Raw genomic sequence first — 16,569 nt, 5'->3', positions numbered from 1 at the left:
ACTGTTCTCTTATATGAAAGACAGCATATATTCCTGGAGCCCAGGGCCAACCAAAAACAAGTCTACATCACTTATTTTTCAAACCCTCCCACACCTAGGGACATGGTGGGCCAACAGAAAATATTCCCAAGACCTCGATGAAGCAGTGGGAGAGAGTGTCATTTCCTTGTAGGTAACCTTGGGCAAGTGACTTCACTTTTCTCATGTATTCAGTGGGGCTAATAGTGGTATTACTTCATACCAATAATAGCTAATCATTATATAAGGCTTAATACAGACTAGGCACTTCTCGAAGCACATTACATGTATTAATTCATTTCATCCTTTCTGCAACCCCATGGGAAAGGCTGAGTAGGACCTATGATTATCCCCATATTACAGAAAAGTAAATGAGGCACAGAATTAAGTAATTTGCCCAAGGTCACACAGCTGGTAATAATGGAGCTGAGACCCAAACCCAAGCAATCTGAGAAAGCCTCACCACTAAATCACACAGCTTCTTCACATTGTGAAGATGAAATGAGACGATGCATGTAAAATATTTTTAGCACAGTACCTGGTATATAGTAAGGACTTAGTTAATGCTATGCCATTATTTTTATTGTAATCATCATCACCATTTAAAGACTGAAGCGGAAGATAGCATTTAAAACTGAGATATAACAGCATAACTCCAAAAACCAAACTTCCAACCTTTTTAGAGTTGTCTTATAAAAAAGGAAACACTATTTGCAAGACAGGATCTTAAAACCCAACCTAGAGGTATGGCACTTTTTTTAAGCATCCCATTTACACAAGCGGTTCAATAAATGCCAAGGGAGCTGAATAGCACTGCAGACCAACCACTGAAGGAATTCCCCCATAAAAGCCCCCAAACCATTTGGAACACAGTCAGCAGGAGATCAGCAGCACACTCATCCTTGCCATCTCCACCTCACTACCTGACGAATTAAGAAATTGCCATATCCTTTTTAGGAAGGAGAAGAAATAAAACTAATTAGAAAAGCCTTATCTTGCAATGAGAAGCCTGCTTTTAATGCTAAACTCAGTCAGGAGTGACAGGAAGGATTATAGGGCTGAGTGGAGGCTTTGATGTTCTTCCCACTGTGGGCTCCTCCTCAAAACCTAATGACACCAACTCAACAAACTTCCCTGACAACCACATTTAAAGCGGGTTCCCCCACTCACCCTGCTCTTCTCCTCCTTGTAACACAATTCCTAAATCTTTCATGTAACTTGTCTGTTTCTTGTCACACATACCTCTCTCAAAAAGCACATATCTCCAACAATTACTAGCTGTTCAATAAATATTTGTTAAATAAGAGAGAAATTCCAAACTCATTCACACCTCATCTCCGAAAAACATTTAAGAGTGTCTAAATGTAATATCTAGAGCAATCACCACAAAAATTCCCTCTCCTCTCCTCTATCTACTCTAGCACAGTGCTACCTGATAGAAATACAACACTAGTCACCTAGCAGTTATTTTAATTTTCTAGTAGTATTTTAAAAAGCAAAAGGAAACAAGCAAAATTAACTTTATTAATGTATTTTTATCTTTCATTTAATCTAATATATTCAAAATATTACCAAGATATCAATATTTTAAAGCTATCAAGATCTTCCACTACGTTTTTTTCTTTTCAGTTCTAAGTGTTTAGTTAAAATCCAATACATCTTACTTTCACAGCATGTCTCAATTTGGACTAGCCACATTTTGAGTGCTCAATAGTACATGTGGCTAGTTGGCTGCTATATTGGTCAAAGCAGCTCTAGCACCTTAAAACTCTCAAGAGCCTCTCTCCGTATCTCGGGAAAACTTGTGTGCACATGCTCTCTTTCTGGCTCTCTTTTCCCCTGTCTCTCTGCACTTCCTATTCCCTCTGCCTGAAACTTTTTCTCCATCCCTAATAGGCACCTTCTCATTGTTCAGATCTCCAACCCACATTATTTATTGCCTATCTGTTGTTTAATAGCTGTCACTGTCAATCAGGACATAATCCCCATGAGGCAAAGACCTGATAGTATCCCCAGAGCCCAGCACCATGCCTGGCATATCATAGACTCTCAGTGAGAATTTGTGAATGAATGAATGAATGAATGAATGAACAAATGAATCCATTAGATCCGTCTCTTCCCTCCTTTGTATTAGGCCTTTGTACTAGACACAGACCCACCCTACTTCGAGCACTCCCTTGGGAAGCATGAATCCTGTTAGGCCCCACCTGCTTCTTTTTTTTTTATTTTTTATTGTTATGTTAATCACCATACATTACATCATTAGTTTTTGGTGTAGGCCCCACCTGCTTCTGTGCAGGGTCTTAATCATCTTTGGGCCATGAACTCTTTGGTGGTTGTCTGTGACACCCATGGATCCTTTCTCAAAATAATGTCTTTAAAGGCATAAAATAATACTCACAGGATTACAAAGAAAACTCATTACATGTAATTACAGTTGGCAAATTTTCCTTAGAATTGTGTATGGTAATATAGCACTTTTTATTAATGCAATAAATAACAAGATCTCACAGTGAGTCTAATAACTTCTCTAATTTTGAAGTAGTTCTAAGGGCACATGCCTTATTGAGACATCTGTCAAACTACAATGTGATATGAAAACATTTGTAATTCTTATGGGTGACAGAGTCTTAGGTGCTCCTAATACCACTCTACTCCTAATAAAAGGAAATGTTACATTTCTGTTAGAGATTAGGGAAAATAAAGATAAATTTTCTCCCCCATCCAAGTTCATAGACTCCTCTGAATTCTATTCACTTCTTAGCACCCACGGACTCCAATTTAAGAGCCTCTATGTTAGGTAAGAGGCTAGCCCCTCAATTGCGTCCTTTTTTCCTCAGAGTGAAGGATTGAGAAGATAATTTCAAAACGTCTCAATGCTCCTTTTCCAGTGCAGTCTGGGGGCAGCAGTTAGGGTATGGCTGATGCTTTAAAAATAAAGACATTCTGTCCAGGCATCATACACATTGGTCAGAAGCGTGAACTTCAAACCTATCCTAGCCTGGCTCTGTCACTGCCTAACTCTGGACCAGGGGAATTATTAGCCCCCTTGAATCTTGGCTGCTTCACCTGTAAAACAAGGTTGAGACCTTCTAATGACAGGATGGGTAGCAGGATGCAATGCAATAATGAATCTACCAAAGCCCGTGTGCACTCAGAGGACGTTACCTACAGTGTTGATGTTTCTGCTGGCCCATGCCCTTTCTCTACTAACAGCTTCAGTGTCCAGCAGGTCCTCCACACTGTTTCCTGAAGTTGTCTAATCAGCACCGCTGGCCATCTTTGCTCCCTCTCGGGTCATTTTCTTCATTGGCTCCTGTCATGCTTGGGTGAAAAGGGATTAGAATTATCCAGGCCTGAAATGGCATCCTGGAGGTCTACAGATAAGTGAGGATGGTCAAGTTATTTCACTCCTTAGGGCCTCACGTTAACATGGTAATAGGCTTCCCTTAAAAAGCCACAATGAGGATTAAGTGAACACACAGTTTTGTTTAATAAATGTTACCTGTCTTTCCTTAGATGTTTCTTCAAATAGAAATTAATGACAAAGAGGGGCATTCAAGTAGAGCAAAAGTTGCTGAGAGAAGGATAAGGAACGAGAAAATAGGCTTTGCCACACAGTGTTCATTTCACTTTCATCAATTCTATTTTTTTTTTCTGACTTTAAGTTTCCCAGCCACAAGCCTTCAACCAAATATCTACATTTGAAAAGATAAGATTGCCCAATAAGGAGATGAGAAGCCTTCTATCCCCACCCCATTTATAAGGGCCAGACTGTGCTGCTGGCCAAGTGGAATAGTGGCTTTGCTTTAGGGAAGAAAGAGGGAACTCAGATTGCTCTGAGGTATGGCCAGAAACACCCCCATAAGCAAAATGACCCACTCTAAGCTCTCCTGTAACCCAGGGATTTTTTAGTGATTTCCATATAGAAGATGGGAAAGTAAAGAGGCTGGTTCCCAGGGGCCAATCTCAGTACTGTGAGCATTCCCCAGTGATAACCACCACCTCCCCACACTGCCTCCCCCATCCCCAAAGTTTTGGGGGAAAACAATGAGTTCTCAAGACTAGTGTGGGCCTGGAGGCAGACAGGCCCGAATTCATGTCCCAGCTCAGTCACTTATCACCTGGATGAACTTCAACAAGTCAATATTCCCCCAAGCCTCAATTCTTCTCATCTAAATGCCATTATGGAGGTACTATGAAGACTGGAGATTCTATAAAGTACCTGGCACACAGTAGGTATTCAGTAAATAACAAATATTATTGTGTAATATGAACCACAAGAGTAAAAAAGAGAAGTACAGTGTCTGAAAAGGAGAAGGTGGCAAATCAAGGTACAGAGAAGGGAAGCAAGAAATCAAAATGAGAGAACTGATTGCTAAAGGAATTTCAGCTTATTCAGGGCTACTGTGAAATAAATGATAATGTAGGGATGATGAGAAGGTAATTTTATGTAATACAAAAACAACTTATTCATTAGCACAGCACAGAGCAAGAGACGAGAACTGACGTGCACAGGAGGTCAATGACAGATACCATTCCCAGCATCCGAACAGGTCTTTTGTCACATCTCAGAACAGACCAGTCCCCACCCTCCCTGTGCACACCCTTGTTTATCAAGAGACTTGGGAGGCAAAGTCCCTCTGCTTCCCAAAGTGATGACAACAATCAAAATGTCAGGGAAAAAAACGTATTGAACTGTCACTATTTCTTTGGTGACCAGGTTATTTTTAACTTTTCAGTTTCCCTTCTCTGACTTTTGGGATCCTTGTAACCGGTGCTAGTCTAAAGCCTTAAGTATATGTGATATTCATTAATTGTTCATTATTTAATTCCATTCCCAAGTTCTCTTTTCCCTTGGAGGTATAAATAGGAAAGCATCAGCGCCAAATGGTAAAGAGGAGGTTTGATTTTGCTCTCATACTCCAAAAGTCCTGGGAAGCTCTGTTCTCAATGAGTAACATTCCTCTTTCTTCTTTTTTTGCCTACTCCCTGCATTGCCCCCTCCCCAGTCATACCCCCTGATTTCCTCCTAAGACAGTTAGGTTACCTCTCAGGATTCCACGAAGGAGAGCCAGGCCTAGCATCCACCGTAACAAAAGAAGAAAAGTGGAGATGTGACGTCAGCTCCTGCCGTGAGCAGGGAATCATCCTGGATGCTGGGAGGAGAGATAATGAGAGCCCACCAGATACCCACAGTCTATTTATCATATACAATGAGGTCGAATGTGCTTGCTCAGTTTGGAATGCCAGGCCCCCATTATCTACCCCAACCCTCAGTTCCAGCTTCATCTTTCACCCCTTTTGCTACCAGCACGCAGATTAGAACCTAAAGCCAGCTCCTGGTCTTCATCCTTTACATGAAGCTGTGTGACATCTGCAAAAGCAGACTTTGGACCCAGCACCACCATTTATAAGCTGTGTAACTTAGGCAAACCTCTTAATCTCTCCGGGCCTCAGTTTCCTTAGCTGTAAAATGTGGACACTTTTCATAGGTTCACGGGAAGTTTAAATGAGCTGACACATATTAAGTGCCTGATATGAGAATGACGGAAAATTCTCACCAGATGCCCATCCCTCCCCACAAGGTTAGATGTGGGTAGGAACAAGGGAGAAAGAAATTCCCCGTTAAAAGACTTTTTTCTCTCATTATGAATATACCAATAAGAGATTCGCTTACGTCAACAATCTTTTACAAATGAAAATCACCTGTGAGCAGGAAGTTTCTCAATTCCCATCTTCATATAAATTCTTTAAGTCAAATCAGGACCTTCCAGAGTTTGATATTTCAGTGTTGTGATTACGATGCAGAGGAGCAAGGTTATTAAAAAAAAAAAAAAAAGTTTTTCGGAAGGAAGCAGCTGGCAAGGAAGAAGTTTGGACATTCAGAACCCAGCCACTGGACGACTGAAGGTCAGGGTTGGGTAAGGGGGAAAGAAGGAAAACACAAGAATAGAAGAGAGTAGAGGAAGGACAAAGATCCTGAAAGGGAAGCAGAAGGCCATTGCACACAAGCTTGTCCCACTTTGTCATTGTGCCTTCGGCTCTGGTGGCAGCTGGACTGTCACTGACAATCACCCAGCCTGCTGCCTTTGGCAAGCTCACAGTGGATTAAGACATCAAGATGCATTTGTCAAGCTGCCTTGTCAGCTTGCCCCAGTTCAGCCAGACTTCTTCGTGCAGGCTCTTTCTGCTCCCATCCAGCCCAGGTACCTCCCACACAAAACCCTTCCCTTTGCCCTACTGAGATGACAAAGGAAGGGTGGAAAGAGAAATGAGGGAAAAGATGGAGACAGATGAACACATATAAAAGTAGGTAAGAATCTCTCTCTCCCCACCCCTCCCACATCAGCAGGACAATGCTTCTAAACCAAAGGACTGCAGAAACTTATCCTTCACTATTTTTCACATTCTCCTTAGCTTCTTGCATGTGTATGGCATTTCGTGTTTTCAGACCATTTGATTTTCATAACAGATGTGTGAACAGATTGTGAGCAGAGCAGGTAGGACTATCCCATTTAAGATAATGAGGAGACTATGGTCCAAAAATGTTGGCCCCTTTCCCAAATTCCAACTGCTAGTTAGGCAACAGGCCACTTTGGGACTCCAGTCTCTTGACTTTACATTCCAAGATAGTAGGTCAGGACCCAAACTTTAAATCACTGTGTCACAGGAACTGGGGTGAGAAGTCTCCACTGTGAGGCTGTGGGCAGAACTGGAAGAGCTGCAGGTTTCAAACACTGCTTCTGCCAGAAATTACTCATGAGACTTTTAAGATCCATTTGGTCCTTAATTATCTCATTTGTCAAATGAGTCTGGTATGGACAATCTTCTGACTCTAAAGTACACTAGAATAAACAATTTTATCTATTTCACAATTGTACCTCTGCACAATCTCCTTCACCAGCCAGATTCAATATCCTATCAAATGTTCTGAGATTCCGCAAGACCTGAAATAACCCCAAATATGGGCAGCAGGGCTAGAAACCCATAGTGAGGCTCATCCCCTTTGTCTTCCCATTCACGGCTCTCACTCTTGTCTCACAACCACCACCCACCCCCACCTGTAAAGAACAAATGAGTGCCCCTTGGCCACCCTCAGTCCTAGTACCAGGCATGCAGGTACCAGCCGCATGGCTCACACACAGAGAAGAAACCCAGGAAATAGGTTCAGGACCTTTAGGGGTAGGGAATTTGGGGTCTCAGACACCACAACAGTGTCAAGAAAAGGGACATGCTTTCGATGGGCACACCCATTTAACCCTGCAAGAAATGTTGCAAGAGGGCCGAGTGGTGCTTTTAAAGTGCAGACCCAGGGCAGCAGCCTAATGCCTCTGATCTAAGGACAGTTTTGCCCATGATTATTCAATCTTCTCCATCCCCAAGTATCTGCTCCCAGTTCCTGTTGCTGGCAAAACCCATTCATTAAAACTTTTTCACCTGTATGCAGATAAAAATTTTAAAAGGCACTTTGTCCCAGTTTAATAATCCCCAACCTTGCTTTCATGGGAATTCTTCCATTATCTTGAAAAGAGAGGCATGGAATTCTCAAAAATCATTTTTATGATGATTAAAATTAACTTTGACTTTTTTTTTTGGTTATATGCAAACAGTGAATCATGGAACACTACATTAAAAACTAATGATGTACTGTATGGTGACATAACAATAAAATAAAATAAACCTTGACTTAAAAGATAAAATTCATATTCAAATAGCCAAAAGATGTAAACAACACAAATGTACACAAAGAGATGAATGGATAAACAAAATATGATATATACAGACAGTAGAATATTATCTAGTCATAAAAAGGGATGAAATTCTGGGAATGCCTGTGTGGCTCAGTCAGTTAAGCAGCTGCCTTCGGCTCGGGTCGTGATCCCAGGGTCCTGGGATAGAGTCCCGCATGGGGCTCCCTGCTCAGCAGGGAGCCTGCTTCTCTCTCTGCCTCCCACTCCCCCTGTTTACGCTTTTCTCTCTCTCTCTCTGTCAAATAAATAAATAAAATCTTTTTTTTTTAAAGGGATGAAATTTCTGATATATGCTACAATATGGATGAATCTTGAGGACATTATGCTAAGTGAAATAAGCGAGACACAAAAGAAGAAATACCATATGATTCCACTTACATGAGGTACCTAGAATAGTCAAATTCACAGAGACAGAAAGTAGAATAGTGGTTCCCAGAGGCTAGGAGGAGGGGAAATGCAGAGTTATTGCTTAATGGGTACAGAGTCTCTACTTGGAATGATAAAAAGTTCTAGAAATGGATAGTGGTGACGGCTGCATAACAGTGTGGATATATTTAATGCTATTGAAATGTACACTTTAAAATGGTTCAAAAGGTAAATATTAAGTTACATATATTTTGCCACAATCACAAAAGAAAAAAAAAGAGTAAATGCTACTGAGCACCTCAAAGATTTTCTGGAGCCAGGATGATAAAGAAGAAAGAATTTCCAAATTTCCAAAACCGGTGTCACCTCTAAAAAGACTGGGGACAGTTCTCCAAGGGAAGTTGTATATTTCAGCATCATCCAAGTGCCATAACTGTTCTGTGTCCTCTTCATTGGCACCTCGTCCTTTACCAAAGGAGTCTGCATTTAAGTAAATGGATTATTCCTCCTTTGCTGTTCACAATACCTTAAGTGGAAGATAAACACCAAATTAAAAACCACCCCAAGGCCAATGCTAAACCCAACATTGTTGCTAAATCAGCCCTACACTACAGAGATAAAACTCTTCACCCACACCTACCATTAGAATTACCCATGGGGTGGGTGGGGGTTCTTTTTAATTTTCAGCTTTTATAGCTTTCGAAATTAAATGAACTCTCTACACCCATGCTCATTCTCAATAGGTACAGAAATTTCCACTGACACCCCGAAAATGACGACACGTTACAGATGTGACTGCTGAAGCAATTATCCCTTTGTTACTTTAAAATGGCCACATACCATTTTTAGCCAGGTCTTCATCGGCAGAACAGGAAATGAGGCCATCGTCTAATTAATTTTTATCTCAATTATCTGGGAAGCTGCCTGAATCATGATCTTCCCTTTGTCGGTAGAAACATGACATGATTGGAGGAGTTCGATATGACAAGAATGGGCTTTGAAAACTTTTATAAAACTGCCCGATTTCTCTCTTCAGTAAACATGCTCATGCCCATTTCTCCTCTATATTTACCCGCTTAAACTCGTTCTTCAAAGTGTAGCGCTCAGACCTGCAAGATCAGCATCATCCAGGAGCCTTCTTAGAAATGCAGCCATACCTAGGCCACTACTCTAGACCCCCTGAGTAAGATTCCCAGTTGCACCCCACTTCCTAGGGTATTCATACGCACTGTAAATTTTAAGAAGCACTGTGTTAGTTCCCTATGGCTGCTCTAACAGATTACCACAAACTTGGATGCTTCCAACAACAAAAATTTAATCTCTCACAGGGACGCCTGGGTGGCTCAGTCAGTTAAGTGTCTGACTCTTATTTCAGTTCCGGTCCCGATCTCAGGGTCTTGAGATCAAGCCCTGGGTCGCTCAGCGGGGAATCTTCTTCTCTTTCTTTCTCTCCCCCCACCCCCCGCCTGCCCCTCCCTCTGCTCATGTACTCTCTCTCTAAAGTAAATAAATAAACCTTTTTTTTTTTTATTTAATCTCTCACAGTTCTGGAGGCCAGATGTCCAAAATCTGCTTTGCTGGGCTGAAATCAAGGTGTTGGCAGGACCACACTCCCCTCAGAGGCTTGAAGGAAGAATCTGTTCCTTGCTTCTTCCAGCTTCCAACACGAAGGACATTTGTGATGGCATAATCCTAAATAATCTCATCTCAAAATTCTTAAGTCACATCTGCAAAGACCCTTTTTCCACATAAAGTAACATCTACAGCATCCAAGGATTAGGATGTGGATTATCTTTCAGGGAACCATTTTCCCACCTATCACAGCCCTGCATCTAGGAAGTTTTTACTTCAACATGCTAACTGGGATATACCCAAACTTCCTAAGTGAGCTGCACAAATACCATCTCCAGATATATTTAACAAAGAGCCATCCTTCAAAACCTATTTTCCACAAAGAAGCATTGAAATTTCAAAAACTGCTCTGCTAGCCAAACCCAAGGACTCTGAAGTTTCCTCCCATTAGGGACTAACAAACATAGCCCTTACCCACCTGGGGTACCTTTCAAACATTCAGATTTCTATGCTATTCCCCAGAACTGCAGGATCCAAGTCACCAAGGAAGGGTCTGGGACTGTGTATTTTTAACAGGCACACTTCGGTAAATTCTACTAGTAATTCTAACCACCAGACAAGTTTGAGAAACAGAGCTTACACCAGCAGTCCTCATCCCTCACTGCACATTATAATCATTTCGGGGAATTTTTTAAGATACTAAGTCCCAGGTCCACTTAGGTGTTTCTTGAGGTGGATATTTGCCATAGCTCCCTGGATGGTTCTCATGTGCAGCCAGGCTTGAGAACTACTGATTTTACCTCTCCAGAGCCAGTTATGTGAGTTAGATGGGATTTAACAGACTCGGGTAAGCCACCCATTAAACTAAGCCTATCTGGGCTGCTGCCTTTTTCAGAAGATGCCCTGAAGAGCCTCTCTTCAAATGGTGGGCCATGCCTGTGAAGCACTAGGCAATTATGAAAGTGCTTCAGAAAATCACCTCACAGGAGTTCCTACCCCAGCCAGGAGAACCTGTGCACCACCCACTCTTGGGCACTAAGCACTAAAGAATAAAGCCACTCACTCCAAGCAATCCTCTCACTTACTCCAAATTCCATACTTCTATATGAAAAGGAACTTATTTTCTTCGCTTCATCACCAACTCCCACACACAGTCTTGTAGCCCCATAATACCAAAGTAATTTAAAAAAATGTTAATGCTTATTTACTAATCACAATGTTCTCTATTACCATGGCTTTAAATATCTGAGAAGTTTACATTTTTGGTCTTTTCTACAGAAAAGTATTATCTGGCTGAAGAGCCCACAGGTGAAAAGGCAACAAATCAAGCCAAGAGTTTTGCAAGATATTAGCGGAACAGGGAACCAGAAGGAGACAGTCACCCTTCTTACAATAGGGAAGAATTTATGCTCAGTAGAAAACTACACATTATCTGTAATTCACTCTTCTGTGTTATCTGATTCTGAGTGTGTTGGAGCTATTCTTCAACTCTTTAATGTATAGATAACAGACGGCTATGCAAAATAATCCTTGTCCATAGACAAGCAAATTCTATCCTATCCAGTGGAGATTCAACTGACTTGCCTCTCCCTCTGTGGAAAAAAATTTTCCTCCATTTGCACATTGATGGAAACTTTCTTTTATTCTATGTAAGTTTGTGCTTTCTAAATTTTTTCCTTTGAACCAGTTACAGCACCATGAGTTAAATAAAATCTTTTAATGAAAGTTCATTTTTATAATAGTGGGAGAGTAGTGATTTTACTTTTTTTTTGAAAACAAGCTTTTAATGTTGCTCATGACCACTTTGGATGCCTAGGAAGATAAGACTCACTGTGACTGCACAAGCTCATAGATTAACCCTAAGACAACCAGGTGAAGATCAAGAGAGTTTGTCTCGGGGAGCAAGCCTTCCAGAGTTTCAGGCACCTAGGCTCCAAACTCATCCTGTCCTGGTTCCTTCTTATCTAGTGGAACAAGCAATTCACCACCTAGGACTATAAGCTGTTCTCTACCTATGAAGCTCAATGCAGGTGCAGAAAGCATCAAAGTGATGCTTTTTTTTTTTCCCCCTGGGATCCTATTTGACAAGAAATTCTGACTCAAAGCAGCACTCTCCCACAAGGAACTGTGGAGCTATTTATAGGTGCCCACCCCAACTTGGGGGTTTAAAAAGGGTATCAGGAAAAATTGTCAGTGGTATTACTCTCCAATTCCTCAAGAATGGTAAAAGTAATGTGAAAAAGTGGGAAGTATCCCCAGCTGAAAGGAAAACTAGCTATGGGGAAAATCATAGCACTCTCCTAAGTGCATGACATCACTTAGGTAAGTTGTGATATTTAAGCATGGTTCTATTTATTATTGTGATGGTCAAAATTGCTAATATTTCATCAAGATAGAAAATTTTTACCACCATTCCCTTGTCCAAATCATCTATGCCCCCAGCACATATTAGTAATAATACATCTGCATTTGCCCTCACCCCAACTCCCCCAAGATTTCTGAAGTTAGTTTTGCTACTTTCTCCATGATTCTCTACTCTCAGCCTGCCTGACTTTCAGAGTCAGTATTTCAACCATCTAGCTCTTCAGTGACTGACAATCTCTTTTTTCTAGCTGGTTAAAATACTCCTATAACACTTTTTCTTCAACCTCATTGGTATAACTACCATGTAGCCCTTTACCTTCTTCCTATCCATTAGGACAGCTCTTTGCCTTTTCTATATTCATTATCTCGGTCCTGTCTTCTCTTGGCTCCCTGCCTATCTTTGATTCCATTATCAATTACCTTAAATAATATTTTTCCAAATATCCTATACTCCCTTGCCTCTTTCTCTTTAAATCCCACTGTCTGGCAAAATCTACAACCCAGTTAAAATCAACTAGCACTTTCTCCAAGCCTGCACCTGGGCATCTGAGGGCCGCTGGGAAAACCCCACAGTAGGACCAATTGGTGTCACTCTAAATAATTGAAGGTCACACTTAACCAGATCCTCAACTTGACCCTATAACCTCATTACATGGCTATAGACAATTCCATCCCTCATCAGACACCTATTTCAAACCTTGCCTCTTCTCTCACTTCGGACTTTATCAAATCCCTCTGTTACTCTCAGCAAACAAGCCAATATCACAGAAGAAAAAGGAGTCTTCAAATGGGAATACTCCTGACTTCCTGCTGTCAGAACTTCATACCCACTAGAGCTTTATGTATCCTCTAATCCTGTCAGCAGGGGCCATTCTGCTCTGGATTCTCTCTCTCTCACTCTCTCTCCCTCTCTCTCTCACACACACACGCGCGCGCGCACACACGCACAGACGCACACGCACACACATTGCCCCTCCTCCTCAGGGACTGCATATAGTCAGCCACCGTTCTGATCATCCTTATCTTTGGCTTCCCCAAAATTACTGGATCCCTCTTGACCACATGTAAATTCCTAAGTTCCTCCCTTATTAAAAAACAGAAACAAAACTTTCATCAACTTGGTTTTCCCTCTCCATACACTGCCCTCTCTTTCTCCTCTTGACAAACTTCTTCCAACTCTCTTTTCCTTTGGCTTACCCAGACTCCTAATTTATGTACTGTTTATGGTCCTTCTCATCTCATTTAGCTCCCCACCCTTCTCCTCCCAGCCTCTAATTGTGGAACTTCCTCAAGCCTTGGTCTCATGCAACCTCTCTCCTCGCTCTCTATTCTACTGATGCCCAGGATTCTAGGGGCCAGCTGTATACAGATGACTCCCTAATTTATACATCTAGCCCTGGCCCCCATATAAGCTCCAACCCCAAAATCAAACTCTAGATCATCCCTCTTAAAAAAATGTAATCTTCTTCCAGTGTTTCCCATCTCAATGACTGGTATGACTATCAATTTGGGTAGACAAAACAAAAATTTTCAAACCATTCCTGCTGTCTCCATCCCCCTCAGCCTACATATCCGTTTCATCACCAAGTCCTGCATTTTTGCTTCCTCTTTACATGTTAAATTAGTCCACATTTTTCCATATCTATTACCATCTCTAGTCCAACCTGCCACCATCCCTTGTTTGAACTGCTCGATGACCAGCCACTCCATACAATGCAAGTTGTTCATGTCCAGGCACTTTTGCAAGCAAGCAAGTGAATGAATGAATGAATGAATGCCTAGAAGAAAGAAGACTTGAATGGACTGACCACCGGGAAAAAAAAAAATCGATTCATTCAACAAATACTTTTTGTGTTTTTGTGTTTGTACTCTGGCCTAGGCATTGTGTTAGGTATTAGAGACAAGATGATCAGAGAGTCATTCCTCAAAAAGTGTACAATCTAGAAAGTGGTAGGAGCACTCAGTCAACAATAATACAAAGCAGCATATAAAAAAATCCATAAGCAAAATGGTCATCCTCCTTGCCCCAGATGGCAGGTAAATCTCAAAGAAAAGAAAAATCACATCTAGTTGGATCTTTAGGAGACACTTCCTGAAGGAGATGGTGCCAACATATGGAAACAGGGTATATGAAGAGTAAGTACATTCTAGGAGGAAGTGATCTTCTAAGCAAAGAAGCAGAAGACAGAAAGTACAGAAAAAAATAATTCAGCCTGGGGCACCTGGGTGGCTCAGATGGTTAAGCGTCTGCCTTCGGCTCGGGTCATTATCCCAGGGTCCTGGGATCAAGTCCTGCATCGGGCTCCCTGCTCCTTAGGAGCCTGCTTCTCCCTCTGCCTCTCTCTCTCTCTCTCTCATGAATGAATAAATAAAATCTTAAAAAAAAAAAATAATTCAGCCTGGCTAAGCATGGACTAATGAGAGATGGAGCTGGAATGGAAGAGTCACTGGAAGTCCACTGTCAGAAGAAACTCACTCAACATGGGAATACCTCCAAATACAGGATGCTTCTTCCTAAGTGGCTGTGCTTTATTTGGAATTTACTTTTTTAGTTACTTACCTAAGGTGAGGGTAAGCTTTAGGTCTACACCACTCCATGCAGACATGGGAATGAATAGAGAAGAATCTTGTTGATGACATATATGCAATCAGTTGTCCATTGTTCCTCATAGTGTGCTTAAAAAGGAGATGTGCCTGCAACTTCTGCATTCTGAATTAGATCTGCACAGTATTTAGATTGGCACCTAAGAATCCAATTACAATGACTAATAGGTCAATATTGCCTTCTCTTTCACATAAATGTGATTGGCCTCTACTATTTCTCCTTCACATGATACATTAAACTTCTTTAAAGTAGCCTCAGGAGGGCACCTGGGTGGCTCAGTTGGTTAAGCGACTGCCTTCGGCTCAGGTCATGATCCTGGAGTCCCAGGATCGAGTCCCACATCGGGCTCCCTGCTCAGCGGGGAGTCTGCTTCTCCCTCTGACCCTCCCCCCTCTCATGTGCTCTCTCTCTCTCTCTCATTCTCGCTCTCTCAAATAAATAAATAAAATCTTTAAAAAAAAATAAAGTAGCCTCAGGAATGTGAGGTAGTTGCCTGAGTCATCTGTAATCAGAACAGAAGAAACAACCATAGACACCAGGACAGAAAGAGAGAAGCACATGTACGTCTCTTGGGTAGTATTTATTATCTTAAACCCTGGTCCAAAAAAGAGGAGGAGGTACTACAAAGAAAGAAATTATGACACAATACGGGGGTGGGGGGAGTAGGCAATTATAAAGCAATGTGCCACCACATTTCATACCTCACCAGTGGCAGAAACAACCCATAAATCATAACATTCTTTCCCAGAGAACCCAGCAATGACCTCAAATTATTTCTGAACTTACTGCTCTAAATAATGACTAGTAAGCAATCAAAATTGGCCCACCAAAAAAAAAAAAAAATCTCTTTTCCATTCTCAGAATAATGAAAAAGAAATAGAGTCTGCAGACTCTGGGGTCAAACCTATATTCAAACTGTTACCAGCTATGTGACTATGAGCATCCCCAACTCTTTAAACCACAACTTTCTACAGCTTTGAATGGAGGTAATGACTGCCAGGGTTGTGGCAAGACTCAAAGAGCTAATATATCGAAGAACACTTTGAAAATTGTAGGGCTCTATAGGGGTGAGGTGTTCTCCACATAGGAGATGTTACTACTCACTACTTCCAGAACACTCCCATGTACCCAGAGCACATTCCTTAGCATTTGTCAGTTGCATGTAGGGCCACCTGTGAAAAGAAACCAGCAGGAGGAACTCAGCAATTCTCTACTATCCTTTGTGTTCTTTTCATATATCCTTCCCTGTTCCAAGTGGACAGATTGCTGTCTTTAGTACAATTGCCCTGACAGCCCAATGGCCCTTGTCCAGTCTTTTAGTTCATAAAGCTAAGGCCTTGTAGCCTGCTGCCTAAAGCTGCTGGCCCTGCCCACACAGGGGTTAGCCAGTCAGTCTTTATGGGTTTGTACACAAATGTAAAATGCAAACATAGCTGTATTTAAATAAAATAATTTACAACAGATTAGATGATTCGTTCCTGAATAATAATTTTTATATGCTTTTGTTTTGCATTTTGTGATGAAGCAGGAACAGTCAAGGTACTCTGTACAGATGGGGCCCTCCTAAGTTAATAAAGCATAGGGCTTATCTAAAAAGGACATTCTGGCTGGAAGTCCCAGAGGTTTACTCAGCAACCTAGAGTTAGATGCCATCATAAGCCAGAAGTTGAAATAATGATGTCTTTGCAGCACAGCAACACATGAAGGATATGCCAAGAACATCCAAGGAGCAACACCACAAATGTAGGACTCCTGTTCATGTTCCCAGGATAAGCAATGCACAGCTTCTTGCCATTTTTATTCTGTGAGGTGGAGAATGAATTATACGGGCAACTGAGGAGGCAGAGAGACTGATTTAGGAGACTACTAGAATAATCCAGATGCAAGATT

Source organism: Callorhinus ursinus, unplaced genomic scaffold (genome assembly GCF_003265705.2).
Source record: "Callorhinus ursinus isolate GAN/ISIS: 27379988/994484 unplaced genomic scaffold, GSC_fseal_2.0 scaffold12, whole genome shotgun sequence".
NCBI classification, from domain to species: domain Eukaryota; kingdom Metazoa; phylum Chordata; class Mammalia; order Carnivora; family Otariidae; genus Callorhinus; species Callorhinus ursinus.
The sequence above is the reverse complement of the archived record's forward strand: the minus strand, read 5'-3'. Positions refer to the sequence as shown.